Source organism: Dendrobates tinctorius, unplaced genomic scaffold (genome assembly GCF_039654945.1).
Source record: "Dendrobates tinctorius isolate UK_male_01 unplaced genomic scaffold, ASM3965494v1 ptg000068l, whole genome shotgun sequence".
Lineage (NCBI taxonomy): Eukaryota > Metazoa > Chordata > Amphibia > Anura > Dendrobatidae > Dendrobates > Dendrobates tinctorius.
This window is the reverse complement of record NW_027361736.1, coordinates 10,603,854-10,627,249: the sequence shown is the minus strand read 5'-3', so window position 1 is coordinate 10,627,249 and position 23,396 is coordinate 10,603,854.

The following is a 23,396-nucleotide window of genomic DNA, read 5'->3' as shown; positions in this document are numbered from 1 at the left end:
TTGCTCTGATTTCATATCTGGCTTTATGGCTTGATCATAGATGCTGGATCCTGATCCCCCAACAAAATCTCACCAACCGAAGATTGTGAAAGAAACACACAAAACACTTTTATTGGATGTTAAATTGACCGAATTTTATTCCAAATCTCATCATTACTATTTCTTTCAGTGTCTGAAATTTAGAATCAGCCAATTACTATGAAAGAGACACTGAAAATGGCAGAACCCCCGACTCACGAAGAATCGTCCTTCAGCACTCAGGAGAGGAAAAACCCCCTGTGGTGGAAACCTCTAGGGAACCATGGCTGCAGGACTGCCCTTCCCTTGGGCTTAGAAGGTTAGTGCCAACATGTAACAGCAAATTGTACCTGAATTTGTACATTGTGTCATATTTGTTTTGGAGAAGCCTAATGCGACCTCTCCAGGCCGTACACATAAAGTGAAGGCGGCGAGTACCGGACGTGAGGGAGATCTGGCTGCAACATCTATCACCCCATTGATCTGGCTGGCTAGGTGGTATGGCTGATCTGGCTGGCTAGGCGCTATGGCTGATCTGGCTGGCTAGGCGGTGTCCCCTTCCTCCCATTGTGGAGTGATGAAGCTCCAGGTCTCCAGACACATCAAGTATGGCTCCGTCTACGGCTGAATGACTTGTGGTTCTGGAATCTTCTCCTGCATCATAGATGCATGTGTTTATGACATCAGAGCAGTTGCCATAATTATCACAGGTGTTTTATACTGTGGTTTCATTGGCTAGAAAGTCCCTCTCAGTGTTCCAAAGAATTAACCCTTGAATGACTGGTATTGTGCCTTTCTCCAGAAGCCTGTAAAATAAACTTGTCAATAGACAGGACCATTATCATTATTATATTTTAAAGTTGCCCCAACCAAAGTCTAATAAGTGAGCGCATCTATAGTTGATGTGTAACAAGCGCAATCATTCCATTAAGCCCTACTAAATGCATAAATGCACAATATGAGAACAGAGCAGTCTCATAGAAAATTAATGATACCAAGGTAAATGCAATTAGATATGGGATGCTATATAGGGGCTCATACTGTATATAGGAGGCTATATGGGGACTCACACTGTATATAGGAGGCAAACACTGTATTCAGGAGGCTATATGTGGGCTCATACTGTATATAGGAAGCGATTTGCAGGCTCATACTGTTTATAGGAAGCGATGTGCAGGCTCATACTGTACATAGGAGGCTGTGTGGATGCTCATACTGTTTATAGGAAGCAATGCGCAGGTTCATACTGTACATAGGAGGCTATATGTGGATGCTCATACTGTATATAGGAGGCTATATGCGGCCTCATACTGTATATAGGAAGTGATGTACAGGCTCATACTGTATATAGGAGGCTATGTGCAGGCTCATACTGTATATAGGAAGCAATGTGCAGGCTCATACTGTAAATAGGAGGCAAAAACTGTATTCAGGAGGCTATATGTGGGTGCTCATACTGTATATAGGAGGCTATATGCAGCCTCATACTGTACATAGGAAGCGATGTGCAGGCTCATACCGTACATAGGAGGCTATATGTGGCCTCATACTGTATATAGGAAGCGATGTGCAGGCTCATACTGTATATAAGAGGCTATGTGGGCTCATATTGTATATAGGAAGCAATGTGCAGGCTCATACTGTATATAGGAGACTATATGCGGCCTCATACTGTATATAGAAGGCTATATGCGGCCTCATACTATATACAGGAGGCTATGTGGGCTCATACTGTATATAGGAGGCTATATGCAGCCTCATACTGTATATAGGAAGCAATGTGCAGGCTCATACTGTATATAGGAGGCTATGTGCAGGCTCATACTGTATATAGGAGGTAAACACTGCATTCAGGTGGCTATATGTGGGTGCTCATACTGTATATAGGAGGCTATATGCGGCCTCATACTGTATATAGGAAGCAAAGTACAGGCTGATACTGTATAAAGGAGGCTATATGCGGCCTCATACCGTATATAGGAGGCTATATGCAGCATCATATTGTATACAGGAGGCTATATGTGGGTGATCATACTGTATATAGGAGGCTATATGTGGCCTCATACTGTATATAGGAAGCGATGTGCAGGCTCATACTGTATATAGAAGGCTATATGGGGACTCACACTGTATATAGGAGGCAAATACTGTATTCAGGAGGCTGTATGTGGGCTCATACTGTATATAGAAAGCGATTTGCAGGCTCATACTGTTTATAGGAAGCAATGTGCAGGCTCATACTGTTTATAGGATGCGATGTGCAGGCTCATACTGTACATAGGAGGCTATGTGGATGCTCATACTGTTTATAGGAAGCAATGCGCAGGCTCATACTGTACATAGGAGGCTATATGTGGGTGCTCATACTGTATATAGGAAGCTATATGCGGCCTCATACTGTATATAGGAAGTGATGTACAGGCTCATACTGTATATAGGAGGCTATGTGCAGGCTCATACTGTATATAGGAAGCAATGTGCAGGCTCATACTGTATATAGGAGGCGAAAACTGTATTCAGGAGGCTATATGTGGGTGCTCATACTGTATATAGGAGACTATATGCAGCCTCATACTGTATATAGGAATCGATGTACAGGCTCATACTGTACATAGGATAAAGTACAAATATATCCCAAATACTGGAAAAAATTCTTCAAAGGCTCAACTCACTGGAAATATAATAGCAAAAAAAATCTCATAAATGAGCTATTAAGCATCACAAGAGATCAAAATTGGAGTTTTTTAGAATAATTAACAGAGCATAAATGCTAAATGCAAGTTACAGCAGACATAAACACAATATAATTAAACCAGCACCTTGACAGTTAATAAAGTTTTTATCTGTATAAAACATGTAGTTTCTTTGCTTTCCTTTCACAAATAGAATGCATAGTAAACAGCAAACTCCCCATTTACATAATATGTATGCCCAGATAAGGTTTTGCATACAATAAGTGCCCAGAGTAAACTGCTGAATATAAAGTGCACAAGTGCCTTGTATCAAATAAGCCTGGTAGGCGTTAAGTGTACACAGAGTAAAAACTGTCTATACAAATTCCAGAGTAAGATACAAGGACTGCATTAGAAAGTAACAACTTACATGTGTAGTGTATGTCGCTGTAAAACCTGCCGCCCCTACGCGCGTTACGCCGCAGCTTCCTCAGGAGGCGTGGTTTACAAGTGCCCCGGATCTAGTTTATATAGTGCGGTCAACCAATAAACCGCTTTCCCTAATAAAGCATGTAAAATTCAGGACCTGAGCTGTAGTGTCCACAATGACGTCAATAGTATCCAGTTCTAAACGTCCACAGCATTATCGGCGCATGCGCTGTTGAGTCCCCACTATGAACAGGGAGTCTATGATCAGCCCTCATCAGCATGAAAGCGGCTCAAGCTGCAAAACAGTCAGAGACCGCCACATACCAGACTGAGCACGTCAGACGGCTCCTAGGGAGGACAGAACTGGGCATGCGCTCAAGTGAGGACAAGAAAATAAAATAATTATGAAGAATAATAATCACTACTTAAAGTGATAGCAAGTGTTGAAAGTGAGGGGATAAAACATAATGATGCTGAAATAATTATAGCGGTGTGTATGAACCATTAAAGTGAATATGCCTGACATAGAGTGCAAAGGCACACACATATGTGTCAATTATAAGCACACTATGCAAGCAATAAAAAAATTTTTTAACAATTAGCATAATGTGTATGCAGGCTATATGAAAGTGTATGTGCATCATATAACTATAACAACTATATATCATGTCTCTGTTAAAAAACAAATGTACATAAAAATAACACATGGCATTCAATACATACATCAAATGTCATATATCAAAGTAATTATACACACAATTATGTATAATGCATAATACATAGCAACAATACACAAAGAAAATTGTGAAAAAAATAAAAAATGAGTGAAAAAAATATATATAAAAATAAAACAAATAAAAATGTAAATGAAATAAAGAAATAAAAAAAGAAAAAATGAATAAAAATGTGAACAAATAATATGAAATATTGAAGACCCAATGGGTACGAAAAGAGCTGTAGATTTCTTGCGAAAGGAGTGTTTCCTCATAAAATCTTGAAATGCCCTCAACAATGAATTCCATGCCAGATCTTATATATTGCGATGCGAAGATAGAGAACTGGAGTATAAGCACAGGAAAAAATAATTAAAAACAGAAAACTAAAACCAACACTAAAAAGATACCCATACGATTTTTACAGAAAGGACCCAAAACCATTACTCTCATTCAATCATTTTTTTTTTGCTACTGTATATAGGAGGCTATGTGCAGGCTCATACTGTATATAGGAAGCAATGTGCAGGCTCATACTGTATATAGGAGGTAAACACTGCATTCAGGAGGCTATATGTGGGTGCTCATACTGTATATAGGAGGCTATATGCGGCCTCATACTGTATATAGGAAGCGAAGTACAGGCTCATACTGTATATAGGAGGCTATATGCGGCCTCATACTGTATATAGGAAGCGATGTGCAGGCTCATACTGTATATAGGAGACTATGTGCAGACTCATACTGTATATAGGAAGCGCTGTGCCGGCTCATACTGTATATAGGAGGCTATATGCGGCCTCATACTGTATATAGGAAGCAATGTGCAGGCTCATACTGTATATAGGAGACTATGTGCAGACTCATACTGTATATAGGAAGCAATGTGCAGGCTCATACTGTATATAGGAGGCAATTCAAAAGCAGGAAATATCCAGCTACAGATCCAGGGAAAAATTGTTAAAAACAAAAAATGAAGGATAGCGATAAAGTGACGCCTGTGTAAAAGGTTTTGTAACTGCTGCGACTCTAGATACCAACCACAAGGAAATCGAAAGGATTATAAATATTTGTGATAGACTCGCGCTGAAAAAACCAAGATGTGGGAGAAAAGCTAGTCACTTATTAATGAGACAAATAGAAGAATGTTTAATAGGTAAAACCTGACAAGAATAAACAATAAACTGCAGTTAGCCCAATTGTGGGGATAAATAGCTGAGAAATAAATAGTGATTAGTATATCTTAATGAATATATTGCAACTCGCTCAGTACAAAGCTGTGAAAAAAATGGTAGTTAATGGAAATAGTAAGTATTGCACTCAAACAGTTGATTAACCAAGGAGAGATGGCATGTACCCGAATAGAATTCTCCTAGAAGTAAAGGGTTAATATGTACATAGAACACAATTGGGTGAAAATATTAAATGGTCAGAAGCAATATGTCCCGGACCTGAAGAAAGAAGCTGAGTTTTCCGAAACGCGTTGGTTTCGGCCCTTTTTGCCACCCGTACCTCCATCTAGCAGCAGTTACACGGCACCACGTGATCCACCGCGTCACACAGGTCCTGCTCCTACTGCACATCTGCCGGGACGCAGCTATCGACCAGAGTGACCGGATCCCTGCCGACAGCTGGAGCGCAGGAGCGCTGGTCTCACACTACACCTCGGCATATCGCCGCATCTCCCAGGTCCGACCTTTACTGCACTAGCCAGAACGCAGTCACCGGATTCTACGCAGACCATCGGAGGTATTGTGAGTAGCAACACTCACATACAACTATATATGGTGAAATCACCTTGTACTGTTCAGCGCGCTATTTCACAGGGCACGAGCCCTCCACTCATTGGAGAAAGTACTTGGTGTATCCGTCATCGGCCGGGGCAGCTCTCCCCACGGCTATAGACATTGGACTATTTTATGAATGCAGGTTTATACCAAGCATTAACTATGGACTAAGGATATAATCACACTCTTTATGCCGGGACATATAGCTCATGACCATTTAATATTTTCACCCAATTGTGTGTTCTATGTACCAATTAACCCTTTACTTCTTGCCGCTCTTATTTGCAGCCTCTAGGAGAATTCTATTCGGGTACATGCCATCACTCTTGGTTAATCAACTGGTTGAGTGTAAAACTTAATGGAAATAGTAACTACCATTTTTTTTTCACAGCTTTGTACTGGGCGAATTGCAATATATTTATTAAGATATACTAATCACTATTTATTTCTCAGCTATTTATCCCCACGATTGGGCTAACTGCAAATTATTGTTTATTCTTGTCAGGTTTTACCTATTACCGTATATACTCGAGTATAAGCCGACCCGAGTATAAGCCGAGGCACCAACTTTTGCCACGAAAAACTGGGTAAACTTATTGACTTGAGTATAAGCCGGGTGTGCATTGACCACTCATCCCTACCGTGGTATGCATGTTTCCCCCGTCCCTGTCATTGTATGCATGGCTCCTTATCCCCTATCTTTGTATGTATGATTCCTGTTAAGAAAAAACCATCCTATTTACCTGCCTGCGCGCCGTCGGTGGCACTGCATCTTGTTCCGGCCATATAACACGGATAATTCTTGGTAATGACAGTGAATATTTAGAACATTCATTACTGTGCACTTTATACACATTATACATTCCTGCAGCTCAGTGGCATAGCAACTGTTTGTGGCGCCCGGGGCGGTCGAAAAATTTCTTTGGTCGTTGATAGAGTTGAGCGACTTTTGGTTTTTTAGGGTCGAGTTTCGTTTCGTGAAACCCGACTTTTCCAAAAGTCGGGTCGAGCAAGATCTTCCGATTATAGGGAAAAGTCGGGGTCGTCCCGAAACACGAAACCCAATGTAAGTCAATGGGGAATAAAAGTCGGCAGTGAGAGGAGGACAGGAAACACACCTACAGTGCCCATTTGAATGCCAAAAGCATCAATCCTTCTTACTTAAGCTTGTCAACCTTAATTAACTTCATAATACAAGTTACGCTCTGAAAAATGGGGGTTATTTGGCTAAAGTTGTGGGGGGGGGCTGGCTCCAGGTTTTTATGTGCCCTGGGCGAAAGAGCGCCCCTTTAACACATACCAAAACTCATCATGCTCCGATACGGCAGAGAAATAGCGGTATAGTACAATGAAAAATACTTCACTTTTTACATCTCATGACGAGGCCCATCTATTTCTCCATACAGAATCATTGGTCCCATATAATGTTTGAAACAGTATATGATGAGCTCCACATAATGCTACAGTATATGTTGGTCCCCATGGATGAAGCTCCACTGTCTTATGGGCCCAAATAATGCTCCAAACATAATGGGCCCCATTTCTAATGCTCTAGTGTATAATGGGCCCTGTAAATGCTGCTCCAGTGTCTGATGTCCACCTTTGGAATGTTCCAGTGTATGGTGGGCCCCATCTATCATTCTCCAGAGTATAGTGCTCCCCAAAAATTGCTCTCCCAACATTGAAAACAATCAAATAAGTCTCCTCGCTAGGGAATCCCTGTACTAGTCTGGACTCCTTGTCGTCCCCATCTTCCATCTCACTGCACAGTATTTCAACCTTGCAAGTGCTGTGATCCTGAGCAAGCAGGGGGGGGCCCACTCGTTGGCGACGGCACTGGCACAGGGCCCCTGATAGTGCGGTGGTGTGTCTGATGGCGGGTGGGCCGAACCTGCACTTTCATCTGCAGCTTCCTCTTTGTCACCGTGTAAGATGGAACTGTATATGGGAAGGGTAACCTGAGTTTCATCAGGGTCAGATTCAGGCCGTGTAGCGTGCGAGGGGAATGTAGTGGTCTGGGTCAATGTACCAGCAGATTCATCGAGCAGTGGCTGGGCATCAGTGCACTTGTGTCGCCCCCAGGAGTACGGTCGCCACAGTGGCATTACCTTCCTCCTAGGGAGTGTGATGTCATGCTTGGGAGCAACGAAGGATCTCTCTAGTAGGTTAACTGATTGGGCGGCGTTATTCCCACGAGTCATGACCCTCCAAACAGCGTTCATGAAGGCAAAGTGTTTGTTTTACGTGGGCAGTATGGTTGCAAAGCTGAACCTTAAAGGAATGTCCAGAAGGGCACCAGCAGGAGTGGAGCCTACGGTTAAATTCGACTCCACCTGGGAAACCTCAACCATGCCAGCTACAGAACAGATGCACACATTGCAAGCTTAATTCCGTTAACGAACGAGACTCCGTCATGCCCCGCGGTCCGAGTCCGGCTTACTAGAGGGACACGTGAGGCTCTGGCACATGAGATTGGCCAATAACTGGTGTGTCATGCCCTTACATGTCCGTGGCTGCATGTGCGCTACACTGAAAAGGCCAGCGTTTGTCGCTTACAGGTGCAGATAACCCGCTGAACAACGTTAGTGATGGGGATCACTGATTACAATTATTACCCGCGAACGATGATTTCCCAGTAAGTGCAGGTCAACCGCAGTTCCGGAATTAGGCCTAACCGTCATTCCTGAAAAAATTAAAAACTTATGTGTGCAAACCACAGGTGCTGTAGCTTGCTTAACAGCTCGCCAGCCGTTCTCACGCCCAGTATGGATTACACGTGATTGCACAAAGGTGAGAAAGGGTACCGTATCCCGAGATAACATGTATGGATAGCGTACACATTCAAAATATATGTCTATACATCAGGAGGCAGGCTCAGACGGTGTTAGGCCCAGTATGGATTGCACGTGATTGCACAAAGGTTAGAAAGGGTACCGTATCCCCGGATAACATGTATGGATAGCGTACACATTCAAAATATATGTCTATACATCAGGAGGCAGGCTCTCTGGAGCTAGAGCCCGGACAGCAGGACAGGGCATAGCTACATCTTAACCATCATCTTTCAGTTCAATCAATTTGTAGTGGCAGTCCCAGTGAAGGATTTGACAGACCAGACTACACAGCGGAGGAGCAGGGAGAGGTAAACATTGCAATTGCTGGGGCCCTGCCCAAGCAAGTGGGGCACACTCATGGGCGTCGGTACTGGCCCTGGGCCCCTCATAGTATGGCGGTGTGTTTGACGGCGGGTGTGCACCACCACCGTCAGAGACACTTGATTGCACTATGAGGGACCCTGTGCCAGTGCCCGCGCCCAAGAGTCGGCCCACCCACCTGTCCAGGGCAACGGCACTTGCACGGTTTCAGGTGCTAGGTGGTGACCCCGGCCATTGGGGGGGGGCAGCCCAGTTACGGAGGTTTACAAAGTGGCATATGTTGATGTGGGACATTCAGCTGCTGCAAAAGGCGAAATAGATCAAGTTCGCGGAATAGGAGGATAACCAAAGCAAGCCATTTTTCTGGCAACCTATGTGTCATCAAGGGAAGGTGGGACAAAATCCTTGGAAACCCATGCATGGTTCATTTTAATGAAGGTTAGATCATCCACATTTTGGGTTGACAGACGGGTCCTTTTTTCTGTCAGGATTGATCCAGCTGCACTGAAGACTCTTTCCGATAGCACACTTGCAGCTGGGCAAGCGAGCTCCTGTAAGGCATATTGTGCCAATTCAGGCCAGGTGTCCAGTTTAGCGGCCCAATAGTCAAAGGGGAATGACCTGTGTGGGAGAACATCGATATGGGAGGAAAAGTAGTTTGTAACCATAGTTGACAACTGCTGTCTCCTGTCACTTTCCATCGATGCAGTATTACCAGTTGTGTGAGTGGTACTTGAAAAATCAGTCCACAACATTGTCATGAAACCCCTGTCTCCAACGCCACTTCTGCTGTGTGCACCACGAACACCTCTGCCAAGCTGCCCCCGGCCCGTACGGCTCGTGTGAGAAACATCACCGCTGCTGTGTGCTGGGAATGCCTCAACCAACCGATTTACCAGAGTTGCTTGTTTATTAGCCAATATTAGGTCAAGGTTCTCCTGTGGCATGATGTTTTGTAATTTGCCTTTATAGCGTGGATCCAGGATGCTGGCCAACCAGTAGTCGTCATCGTTCATCATTTTGGCAATGCGGGGGTCCCTTTTTAGGATCTGCAAGGCATAATCTGACATGTGGGCCAATGTTCCTGGTGTCAATGATGCACTGCGAGTGCTGGTTGGAGGAGCACTTTCTGGCAAATCCACATCCCTCCAGTCACGCACAAACCCTGTACCAGACCTTACCACGCCAACATTTTCACTTGCCCCACGAGATGCATCCTCCTCCCCTAAGTAATCATCCCCATCATCATCCTCCTCCTCCTCTTCTTCCTCCACCTCGTCCAGGAGAGGTCCCTGAGCAGACAATGGCTGAATGTCATCAAGGATTCCCTCCTCGTCAACATTGGCTGCAGACGCCTGCTCCTTAAGGTGCGTCAAAGTTTGCATGAGCAGACGCATAAGTGGGATGCTCATGCTTAGGATGGCGTCGTCTGCGCTTACCAGCCGTGTGCATTCCTCAAAACACTGAAGGACTTTACAGAGGTCTTTTAGCTTCGACCACTGCACACCTGTCAACTCCATGTCTGCTCTCAAAGTGCCTGGCCGTGTATCCTCCCACAAATGCATTATGGCCTGCCTCTGCTCGCACAGCCGCTCAACCATGTGCAGGGTGGAGTTCCACCTTGTTGCAATGTCGATAATGAGGCGGTGGTTGGGAAGGTGGAGCAATCACTGCAGCTTCTGCATACGAATGGAGTGTACAGGCGACCGGCGGATGTGCGCGCACAGTCTTCGCACCTTCTGGAGCAGGGCTGTTAACTCCGGATAATTATTGAGGAAGCACTGCACCACCAGGTTCAAGGTGTGAGCCAAGCAAGGTATGTGGCTGAGTATTGAAAGGGCTATGGCTGCCACAAAATTACGGCCGTTATCACTAACTACCTTGCCTGCCTCAAGATGTACACTGCCCAGCCATGACTCAGTTTGTCGCTGGAAGTACTCGGCGAGCACCTCGGCGGTGTGTCTGTCGCCCAAACACATCATCTGTAACACAGCCTGCTGACGCTTTCCACTAGCTGCTCGATAGGGGGACACCTCGTGTGCAACAGTGGCAGCTGCAGATGGAGTGCTCGTACGACTGCGCTCTGTGGACGAGCTTTCGCTTCTGGAGGAGGAGGAGGAGGATCGAACGCCTACAGCCAACTGTTTCCTATACCGTGGGCTAGGCAGCACTGTCCCACCACCGCTGTCCCCTGTGGACCCTGCATCCACCACATTAACCCAGTGCGCAGTGATGGACACGTAACGGCCCTGCCCATGCCGACTGGACCATGCATCAGTTGTGAGGTGCACCTTGCCACTCACTGACTGCTTGAGTGCATGGACAATGCGGTCTTTCACATGATGGTGGAGGGCTGGGATGGCTTTGCGAGAGAAGAAGTGGTGACTGGGTAGGTGATAGCGTGGTACTGCATAGGCCAAGAGTTCGCGGAAAGCTGCGCTTTCCACCAACCGATAGGGCATCATCTCAAATGAGATTAGTTTGGCAATGTGGGCGTTCAAACCCAGTGTACGCGGATGAGAGACTGAGTACTTTCTTGACCTACTCATAGTGTCTGGGAGGGTGAGCTGGACTTGAGAGCTGCATATGGTGGAAGTAGCGGTGGACAGGGCGGACTGAGAGAGGGTTGATGATGGTGATGGAGTTGGTGTTCTTTCTGATGGCCTAGATTCAGTCTTTCGTTGATATAACAGTGGGATTCCCTGACTGCTGTGGCCTTGCAACAACACCTCAACATTTGCTGCTGTGCTAACCGGTGGGCTTACAGTGGGGGAAACAATGTAGCATTGCTGACTACCTTCTTTGTGATCAGTTGCACATGTGGTACTTGAGGTTTGGTGTTGTGTCCACGCTTGCAAGTGCATGGTGGTTGAATGTCTAAGCATGCAACTGGTATTCAAATTTTTCAGATTTTTCACTCGGCTAAAGGTCTTTGCGCACTTCTTACAGATAACCTTGGCCTGATCATGAGGATTTTGTTCAAAAAAGTGCCACACTGCACTCTTCCTACTTTGGCAGACATTTTGCGGCCTAGCACGCTGTGATATTTTGACCCTCTGGACAAGCTGTCCAGCAACTCTTTTGATTTTTGGAACCTGTCTTTGGAGTGCTCCGTGCCTGCCAGATAACAGCTGTTGCGATGTCGATGTCTGCTGTGGATGCTCCTCATCTGAGCTATTGGAAGCAGCACCCTCTTCCCCCAATGGATGCCAATCTGGGTCAACAACTGGATCATCCATCACCTCCTCTTCAATGTCATGTGCACCTTCCTCTGTGTCACCGTGTATGGTGGTATAGTGTGCGGGAAGGGGCACCTGAGACTCATCAGGGTCAGAATCTGGCTCTGTACACTGCGAGGACAATGTAGTGCTCTGAGTGAATGTACCAGCAGAATCATCTATCAGTGGCTGTGCATCAGGGCACTCGATGTCAGATTCATCTTGGCCTGGGTAATTCACCATTTCACTTGATAATCCAGGCATGGTATGTGAAAACAGCTCCATGGAGTAATCAGTAGTATGGCCTGCGTCATCCTTCAATCTTGGTTGGGGTGAAGGACACAAGGAAATTTGTGGTTCATGAACATGAGCCTCCAATGACGACTCAGTGCTTTTATTTTTTACAACTTCAGAAGAGGAGGCGATAGAGCTGGAGGCTGAGTCAGCAATGTAAGCCAAAACTTTTTCCTGAAGCTCTGGCTTTAAAAGCGGTTTGCCAACTCCTAGAAAAGTAAGCCTTCGAGGCCTTGTGGAGCCAGATGATGACACAGGCTCAACACCTCCTGCATTCGGTCCTATTTTGCTTTTGCCACTACCAACACCATCATTACCAGCTGCCAACCCCCGCCCAATTCCACAGCCTCTTCCACCAGCCTTCCTCATTTTTGGTAGAAATGTAGACAAAATCCAACAAACTATATAGTAATGTAAAACAAGGTACAAGGTGTCTATAGGACAGGGGAGATTTTGAATTTCTGCACACATTTGTGGACACTGTACACTTTTGGATTGTGTGAGGCCCACTGAATATCACAGCGCTATGTCACAGGCTCGATGGCACAGGTGTGAAAAAAGTGACTACAGGATAAGGGAGATTTTGAATTTCTGCACACACTTGTAGACACTGGACACTTATGGATTGTGTGAGGCCCACTGAATATCACAGCGCTATGTCACAGGCTCGATGGCACAGGTGTGAAAAAAGTGACTACAGGATAACAGAGATTTTGAATTTCTGCACACACTAGTGGACACTGGACACTTTTGGATTGTGTGAGGCCCACTGAATATCACAGCGCTATGTCACAGGCAGAAATTGGCTAGTGTATCACAAACTACAAGGTGTATATAGAATTGGGCAGAATAGGAATCTCCCTAGAGTCTGTAAGAACGGAACAAGTCCTCCACTTATCCTTCCAGAGTGACACACAGATAGCTTCACTGTGGCCGTGATAACAGCCATTACACGGTACTGAGAGGAGCGTGCACATACATGGCTGTCCGGTGTACGTAAAATTGTCAAGGTCCGTGTTTTTTAAGTATACGGACTGACACACGCTGTCTCTCTATAGTTCTGAATGTAATCACACAGCAAATATATTTAACTGTTTGAAAGCTAGGCAAAACTAGAAGGTGCAGGTCTGTAAGAACGGAACATGTCCTCAACTTATTCTTACAGAGTGACACACAGATAGCTTCACTGTGGCCGTGATAACAGCCGTTACACGGTACTGAGAGGAGCGTGCACGTACACGGCTGTCCGGTGTACGTAAAATTGTCAAACTCCGTGTTTTTTAAGTATACGGACTGACACACGCTGTCTCTCTATAGTTTTGAATGTGATCAAACAGCAAATATATTTAACTGTTTGAAAGCTAGACAAAACTAGAAGGTGCAGGTCTGTAAGAACGGAACATGTCCTCAACTTATTCTTACAGAGTGACACACAGATAGCTTCACTGTGGCCGTGATAACAGCTGTTACACAGTACTGAGAGGAGCGTGCACGTACACGGCTGTCCGGTGTACGTAAAATTGTCAAACTCCGTGTTTTTTAAGTATACGGACTGACACACGCTGTCTCTTTATAGTTTTGAATGTGATCAAACAGCAAATATATTTAACTGTTTGCAAGCTAGACAAAACTAGAAGGTGCAGGTCTGTAAGAACGGAACATGTCCTCGACTTATTCTTACAGAGTGACACACAGATAGCTTCACTGTGGCTGTGATAACAGCCGTTACACGGTACTGTGTGAGGAGTGTGCACCGCTGTATGGTGTGAAAAAATGCACGCTCAGTACCTCAGCAGGACAAAAAAAAAATTGGGATTGCTTTTAAAAAAGCAGTTTGCAGAGCAGTGGGTAAACAGCAATGCAGCCATCAGGAAGCCTTAGAAGGCAGCCTAACAACCAACACCGTTGATCCAGCAAAATATAGCCTCCCCTTGCACTGCACACACAGTGACTGGTGTGTTGTACAGGCAAAATCGCTAGCAGCAGAAGCAGTTTTTGGTGTCTTCTTCCCTGCCTAACGCTCTCCCTACAGAATCAGCAGCAGCTCTCCCTATTCTGAGATCAGCATGAGGAACATGGCGGTCGGCGTGCACGCCCTTTTATACCCCCTGTGACGCCCACCAAAGCAAGCCAATCACTTGCATGCCCTTCTGAAAGATGGTGGTGACCCCTGCCTATGTCATCACGTTGCCCACAGTGTCCGTGGATCCTGATTGGCTGAAAAAGAGCGCAAAACAAACTTTTGAAACGCGACTTTGGCACGTAAGTCGCCGACCTCGTGGCCGACCTCATCCTAGGGTCGGGTTTCGTTTCATGAAACCCGACTTTGCCAAAAGTCGGCGACTATTGAAATTTTTCGATCCGTTTCGCTCAACTCTAATTTTGGCTTTCCATCATTTTTTCATGCTGGATCCGTTTTTTTCTCATAGACTTGTATTAGTGACAGATTGTGACGGATGGCCACACGTTTCATCTGTCGTCCAACGGATCCGTCAGAAAATCTCTGTCCGTCGGCCAGAGACAACGGACAGATGAACATTTTTTGTGTACGTCGAAAAGTCGGATAGCGACGGATTCCATCTTTTAAAACTGAGCATGCCCGGAATCATTTTTCTTCCTTTATTTTAACCCCTGCGGCTGCTTTTTCTATTCTGGCACAAAATCCTTCTCTCTCTCTCTTGCTCCAGAATTCTGTTTCTTTAATTCCTACAGCAAGGCTGCTACAACGGATCAGTCATAAAAACAGATCCAGTGCATCAGTTTTTTGCAATATACGCAGGATCCGTCCACTTGACGGATCTGAACACTTTGACGGATTGTGACTGATTGCAAAAGACTGGAGTGTGAAAGGGGCCTTAAGAAGCGAGATGTGGATGAGAAAAGGCGGTGGATCCGTTGCCAACCGTCAATTGACGGAATCTGCCATCGGATCCTCCTTTTTATACTGAGCATGCCCGAATGAATGTCCTTTCATGATATTTAACCCCAAATCCCATTCTGTGGCAGCCAAATCTCTCTCTCTCTCGTGAAACAGGCCTTACTTTAAATTTCATGCACTAGCGTCTAAAGCGGATCCGTACAAAAAACGGATCCAGTTGCATCCGTTTGCCACAAAACGGAAATGGATCCGTTTTTGCACACTGGCGGATTTTGACTAACGCCAGAAAACTGAAGTGTGAAACAGGCCTAAGAGAAAGAAAAGACTCAATCTGAGAAGAGGTCACCTATAAGGTACCAGGATGTACATTTTTAGCTATTGGTACTGACTGCGTCTCATCAGTACTATGGTTCCTGTATAGTCCACAGTCTGATAAAGACTGATAACTCCCAGCATCTCCTTACCATTGTTAAGGACATACTGGGAGTTGTAGGTTCATGAGATACAAATGTATATGGGCCTGACTTAGAAGGATTCAGCTCATCAGTTATTAATCACATGATGTCATAGACCTAATGGAAAAGGGAAGAATTAGCTGGGTAGAAATGCAAAATGGGCGCCTTCGGCTTCATCTGCCTTGGGCACCCAAAATACTTTGTTTCAGCCCTGGTAACGGATAAAGCAAAATCCTACATGACCTATCAGTGTTCTACGATTTGGGTTGAGGACACTTATTGTATGTGGGCTGGTGAATTTTGTGTGCCAGGGCTGCTTTTTAGTCCCAACTCGGCCCTGAATCCCCTCGTGTATCTGAATGGGAGGAAGAGTGTGAACTTGTGCTAATTGTGCAGTCACACTTTGTCATCTCTGCTCCGTCCTGTCTTCCAGCGCAGGGTTAAATTGCTCTGACTTCATATCTGGCTTCATGGCTTGATCATAGATGCTGGATCCTGATCCCCAACAAAATATCACCAACCGAAGATTGTGAAAGAAACACACAAAACACTTTTATTGGATGTTAAATTGACCGAATTTTATTCCAAATCTCATCATTATTACTTCTTTCAGTGTCTGAAATTTAGAATCAGCCAATTACTATGAAAGAGACACTGAAAATGGCAGAACCCCCGACTCACGAAGAATCGTCCTTCAGCACTCAGGAGAGGAAAAACCCCCTGTGGTGGAAACCTCTAGGGAACCATGGCTGCAGGACTGCCCTTCCCCTTGGGCTTAGAAGGTTAGTGCCAACATGTAACAGCAAATTGTACCTGAATTTGTACATTGTGTCATATTTGTTTTGGAGAAGCCTAATGCGACCTCTCCAGGACGTACACATAAAGTGAAGGCGGCGAGTACCGGACGTGAGGGAGATCTGGCTGCAACATCTGTCACCCCATTGATCTGGCTGGCTAGGCGTTATGGCTGATCTGGCTGGCTAGGCGCTATGGCTGATCTGGCTGGCTAGGCGGTGTCCCCTTCCTCAAATTGTGGAGTGATGAAGCTCCAGGTCTCCAGACACATCAAGTATGGCTTCCGTCTACGGCTGAATGACTTATGGTTCTGGAATCTTCTCCTGCATCATAGATGCATGTGTTTATGACATCAGCGCAGTTGCCATAGTTATCACAGGTGTTTTATACTGTGGTTTCATTGGCTAGAAAGTCCCTCTCAGTGTTCCAAAGAATTAACCCTTGAATGACTGGTATTGTGCCTTTCTCCAGAAGCCTGTAAAATAAACTTGTCACTAGACAGGACCATTATCATTATTATATTTTAAAGTTGCCCCAACCAAAGTCTAATAAGTGAGCGCATCTAGAGTTGATGTGTAACAAGCGCAATCATTCCATTAAACCCTACTAAATGCATAAATGCACAATATGAGAACAGAGCAGTCTCATAGAAAATTAATGATACCAAGGTAAATGCAGTTAGATATGGGATGCTATATAGGGGCTCATACTGTATATAGGAGCTATATGGGGACTCACACTGTATATAGGAGGCAATATGGTGGCAAACAATGTATTCAGGAGGCTATATGTGAGTGCTCATACTGTATATAGGAGGCTATATGGGGACTCACACTGTATATAGGAGGCAAACACTATTCAAGAGGCTATATGTGGGCTCATACTGTAGATAGGAAGCAATTTGCAGGCTCATACTGTTTATAGGAAGCGATGTGCAGGCTCATACTGTACATAGGTTATATGTGGATGCTCATACTGTATAGCTATATGAGGCTATATGCGGCCTCATACTGTATATATGAAGTGAAGTACAGGCTCATACTGTATATAGGAGGCACAAACTGTATTCAGGAGGCTATATGTGGGTGATCATACTGCATATACTGTAGGAGGCTATGTGGGCTCATTGTATATATGAAGCAATGTGCAGGCTCATACTGTATATAGGAGACTATATGCGGCCTCATACTGTATACAGGAGGCTATGTGGGCTCATACTGTATATAGGAGGCTATATGCAGCCTCATACTGTATATAAGAGGCTATGTGCAGGCTCATACTGTATCTAGAAAGCAATGTGCAGGCTCATACTGTATATAGGAGGTAAACACTGCATTCAGGAGGCTATATGTGGGTGCTCATACTGTATATAGGAGGCTATATGCAGCCTCATACTGTATATAGGAAGCGAAGTACAGGCTCATACTGTATGTAGGAGGCTATATGCGGCCTCATACTGTATATAGGAGGCTATATGCAGCATCATACTGTATACAGGAGGTTATATGTGGGTGCTCATACTGTATATAGGAGGCTATATGTGGCCTCATACTGTATATAGGAATCGATGTGCAGGCTCATACTGTATATAGAAGGCTATATGGGGACTCACACTGTATATAGGAGGCAAATACTGTATTCGGGAGGCTATATGTGGGCTCATACTGTATATAGGAAGCGATTTGCAGGCTCATACTGTTTTTAGGAAGCGATGTGCAGGCTCATACTGTTTAGGAAGCGATGTGCAGGCTCATACTGTACATAGGAGGCTATGTGGATGCTCATACTGTTTATAGGAAGCAATGCGCAGGCTCATACTGTACATAGGAGGCTATATGTGTGTGCTCATACTGTATATAGGAGGCTATATGCGGCCTCATACTGTATATAGGAAGTGATGTACAGGCTCATACTGTATATAGGAGGCTATTTGCAGGCTCATACTGTATATAGGAAGCAATGTGCAGGCTCATACTGTATATAGGAGGTAAACACTGCATTCAGGATGCTATATGTGGGTGCTCATACTGTATATAGGAGGCTATATGCGGCCTCATACTGTATATAGGAAGCGAAGTACAGGCTCATACTGTATATAGGAGGCTATATGCGGCCTCATACTGTATATAGGAGGCTATATGCAGCATCATACTGTATACAGGAGGCTATATGTGGGTGCTCATACTGTATATAGAAGGCTATATGTGGCCTCATACTGTATATAGGAAGCGATGTGCAGGCTCATACTGTATATAGAAGGCTATATGGGGACTCACACTGTATATAGGAGGAAAATACTGTATTCAGGAGGCTATATGTGGGCTCATACTGTTTATAGGAAGCGATGTGCAGGCTCATACTGTTTATAGGAAGCGATTTGCAGGCTCATACTGTACATAGGAGGCTATGTGGATGCTCATACTGTTTATAGGAAGCAATGCGCAGGCTCATACTGTACAAAGGAGGCTATATTTGGGTGCTCATACTGTATATAGGAGGCTATATGCGGCCTCATACTGTATAGAGGAAATGATGTACAGGCTCATACTGTTTATAGGAGGCTATGTGCAGGCTCATACTGTATATAGGAAGCAATGTGCAGGCTCATGCTGTATATAGGAGGCAAGAACTGTATTCAGGAGGCTATATGTGGGTGCTCATACTGTATATAGGAGGCTATATGCGGCCTCATACTGTATATAGGAAGCGATGTGCAGGCTCATACTGTATATAGTATAAAGTGCAAATATATCCCAAATACTGGAAAAAATTCTTCAAAGGCTCAACTCACTGGAAATATAATAGCAAAAAAAATATCATAAATGAGCTATTAAGCATCACAAGAGATCAAAATTGGAGTTTTTCAAGCTAAATAATTTATCTAGAATAATTAACAGAGCATAAATGCTAAATGCAAGTTACAGCAGACATAAACACAATATAATTAAACCAGCACCTTATCATTTTCACTTTTAACAGCCAATCAGAGCGATTGTAGACATGTGGGGGTGAAGCCACCCCACCTGTGGAGAAGTACAAAGCCCCCTGTGTGTGTGGGTCGGGTGGGGTCACTGAAAGGTCAGTCACCCGACCCGCAGGAGGGCAATTAATTCATGACGCCACATAGGCGTCACTGGTCAGATTGGCACAGCTTTTCATGATGCCTATGTGGAGTCATTGGTCGGGAAGGGGTTAAAGGAGCATACACGCCTTTGCACAGTGGGGGTATTAATATTTTCTATGGGACACTAATTTTTGGGGGAGGGAGTAATCATAGTAATGGCACAGTTTTTTAAAATATTGGGGTCAGTATCCTATGCCTCAGGTAAGCAGAGTGGGGAGTTTTTGTAGGTTGGGAATAAATGAGACATCAGTAGAAATGTGAGATGTCAAATGTGTTTTTGTTGCAATCTGTGCAGATGAGTTGTGGCTGGAGAAGTGGTAATGGAGGTCTGGGCCTGATGAAAAAGACAGGAAAAGTGAGCGACCCAAATCAGAAAGATTGTCAGCTGTAAGGTTCTATATATAACTACTGTACTCACGTGTATGTTCTGTGGGACTAGTATCTACCAATATACGATAACAGTAAGATGGTAATATTGCTCTTTTTAGTAGACTATTTTTTTATTTAGTGACCGCTAAATTTGTTTCAGTCTATGTAGTAGTAGGTGTATGGTGGTGTCATTGGTCTCTGTATAGTGTTTTGTTATGTAAAGGTAATGGTTATATTATATTATGTATTTGCTGAGTAGTGGTGATGGTGGTGGACATTGAGTAGTTTTATTGTTTTGGTCTTTTATAGTAGTAATTTTGATAATATTGGTCTTTGCATTGTATGTTTTTGGTTAGCAACAGTGGTATACTGTACTTATATATCTATAGATGCTCTTTAGATGATTATAGGGGGGTCAGATGGGTAGACATGCACTTTGAGGCATGGACCCCTGAACTTTTAGAACCCTAGCAATGTCCCTGCTGTAATGTGTGTTTACTTGTCAGTGTTTCTAGAGATATATGTATGTTTGTCAGTAAGCTCAGTTATGGTACCATATCTAAGCAGTAAGCTTGGTTCTGGTTCTGTATTGATGTAGTAATCTAGATTCTTGTACCATATGCATGCCGTAAGCTTGGTTCTGTTCCCATATCTGTGAAGTAGACATATTAAGCTTGGTTCTGCTCCCTTATCTCTGTAGTAAGATCGGTTATGCTCCCATAGCACTGTAGTAAGCTCGGTTCTGCTCCCATGTCTCTCTCGTAAGGTTGGTTCTGCTCCCTTATCTACGTAGTAAGGCTCGTTTCACACTAGCGTTTGATCGCGCAGCGCATCGTGCACACGCGCAATGTCCCCCTATCTTTAACATGGTGATCGCAGGGTCTTGCGAATGTACGCGCTCTTCAGCGTTTATCCGTGCGCTGCGCATTTTACAGGTGTGCGCCCAGACGCGACGTACGCTACATGTTGCATTTTTTTTTCCGGCGGCATCGTTAAAAAAATCGCGCTCGCACGTGTGCGCCCAAAAATAGCATTACAGTCTATGTGGTTGCTGATGAGCGCTTGGCACCGCGCACGTCAGCGCCTTGTGCGCACACGCGATTTGAGTAAACAATGTCTAGACACTTGTCTAGAACTCCCCCTAAACAAGCAACATTGTTTTGGAGGAGTGTACATAAAAGAATGTGTCTTCAGGGTCAGACAATTACTCTACATAATGCCTTGCAGAGACCAGACAAGCATTCTACAAGAGCCTTCTACCTGTGGATTCAAGCTTCAGGAGCCAAAATGTGAGTATTCTTAAAAATAATGTCTGTGTGTCCTGTACAATTTATTATGTACTAATGTATTTTTTGTTTTCTTTTCAGCATGTCTTCTTCCGGATCGGTCTATTCGCCATCTCGGCAAGAACTGGCCCAAGCTCATCGTGAGGTGAGAATCTTGCTGCCTTTTGATAAGTATAGCTGCCTCTAGAAATGTGTTTTAATTTTTTCTTTCTTTACAGACATCGGACACCGGAAGTGAAAATGGAGTGCGAGAGCGGTCTGTGCGGGAGCATTCGGAGCGGTCTGAGCGGGTGCCGTCTGAGGATTCTGAGCGGGAGCAGCATAGTCAAGTCGTGGCGAGGAGACCCAATGTGAGTATATATATTTTTTTTTTCTGTCTTTCTTTCTCTTGCTTCTTTTCTGTTTCTTTTTGTATCTTTTCCAAACATTCTATATTTTTTTTTCTAGGTTCCACAGCGGGATGACGAAGAAGTCTACACAGACAACGAGCACCTCATCCGCCTCGTTGAGGAGCGCATCCCATTGTGGGACAGCCGTGACCAGCAGTACAAAGACACAGTGGTGACCCGGCAGCTCTGGAATGAGGTGGCCGCAGTGATGGATGGCTTGGACAGCGCCTCTGCAGCTTCAAAAAAGGGTGTTCAGTAAGTATAAAGATGCTCTGTGATATAGCATTTATTTTTGGACCTGATGGTGCTGATGTGTTTTTTGCAAGATATATTCTTGCATTAAACACACCAATGCCTGGTGGAAAACTGATTGATTGGTGTCTTGAACTGCTGCATTGTTTTGTGGACCTGACGGTGGTGGTGTTTTTTTTGGCAAGATATATTCTTGCATGAAAAGCACCAATGCCTTGTTGAAAACGGTGATTGATTTGTGTCTTCAACTGCTGCATTGTTTTTTGGACCTGATGGTGCTGTGTTTTTTGCAAGATATATTCTTGCATTAAACACACCAATGCCTTGTTGAGAACTGTGATTGATTTTTTAACTGCTGTCTTGATCCTGTTTTCACTCTTGTTCCTGATGATACTGTTGTTTTCACTGATACATATATTGTAGCAGGAAACATAACAGTGTCCGCCGTCTCAACAGTTACTGCATTGTGTCTAGAATTTTATTGGTGCTGCAGCAGAGACTGTTTTCAAAGTTCAATGAGGTGTGTGGTGAGAATGACGTTAAACTAGTGCATTTTTAATTTTTTTTTTTTACCAACAGTGAAAAAAATCAGCACACGTTGGCGCTCGATGAAGGACCGCTTCAACACTGATGTTTGTGCTGAGGGACCGGTTCGGAGTGGTTCTGCGGCAAGGCGCAGAAGAAAGTACCGCTACCATCACGAGTTGGCTTTCCTGAGACCGGTCCTTGCCAGCAGAGCGTAAGTTTTTTTTTTTTTTGTTTGTGCTTAATATATGCTTTTCTATTCCACAGGTGTTGCTTCTTGTAAATGCATGATACTAATGTTTTCCCTTTCTTTCCACAGCACTTGGAGCAGCACCCTGCAACCTAACCCTGTCCCGGGAGCGGTTCTTCATCGATCGACCTCGGACCCGTCTCAGCCATCCGACAGCCAGGAAGCATCTTGCAGGTCAGCAACACAGACAGCTGGTGACCAGAAAGCTGGTCCATCAGGTGTTCCCCTGTCCCAGGTCTCTGTCACTGGTTATGCGGGCACTACCCACCAGCGGCAGTGGGCCTTGGACAGTAATGTCATGCCCGAGTTCATGCACTTGAGCAAGGCCTTTAAGGCCAGCCTCAGGGCGCTGGCCGCCAGAACGGAAAGCGTTTTTTTCCTGATGGAGCGTGGTTTTAACCACATGGAACGTGGTTTTAACCACATGGAACACCGCTTCCACTCTGTCGACCAGCGCCTTGACCGTCTGGAGGTCGACCTCAACAGACCAGCGCACCATTTTTTCAGTAAAATTGAACAGGGCATGGCGGAACACCTTAGTCCTGAGCAACAGCTGAGTGTGTTACAGGCCTGCAACACTGCTTACTTGCTTACAGGCTATGCAGCAGAATCAGTATTTGCAGCAGTCAGTGGTGTCATTTCCAACAGTTCCACCACTGGCTCGCTTGACCACACTACCGACTTCTGCTGCATACCACTGCACGGCCACCTGCATTCCCAGCGAAGCCGGACATCACTACACCACCTCAAGTCTGAGTGCTGCAGGACACACCTCCGCCACCACCAC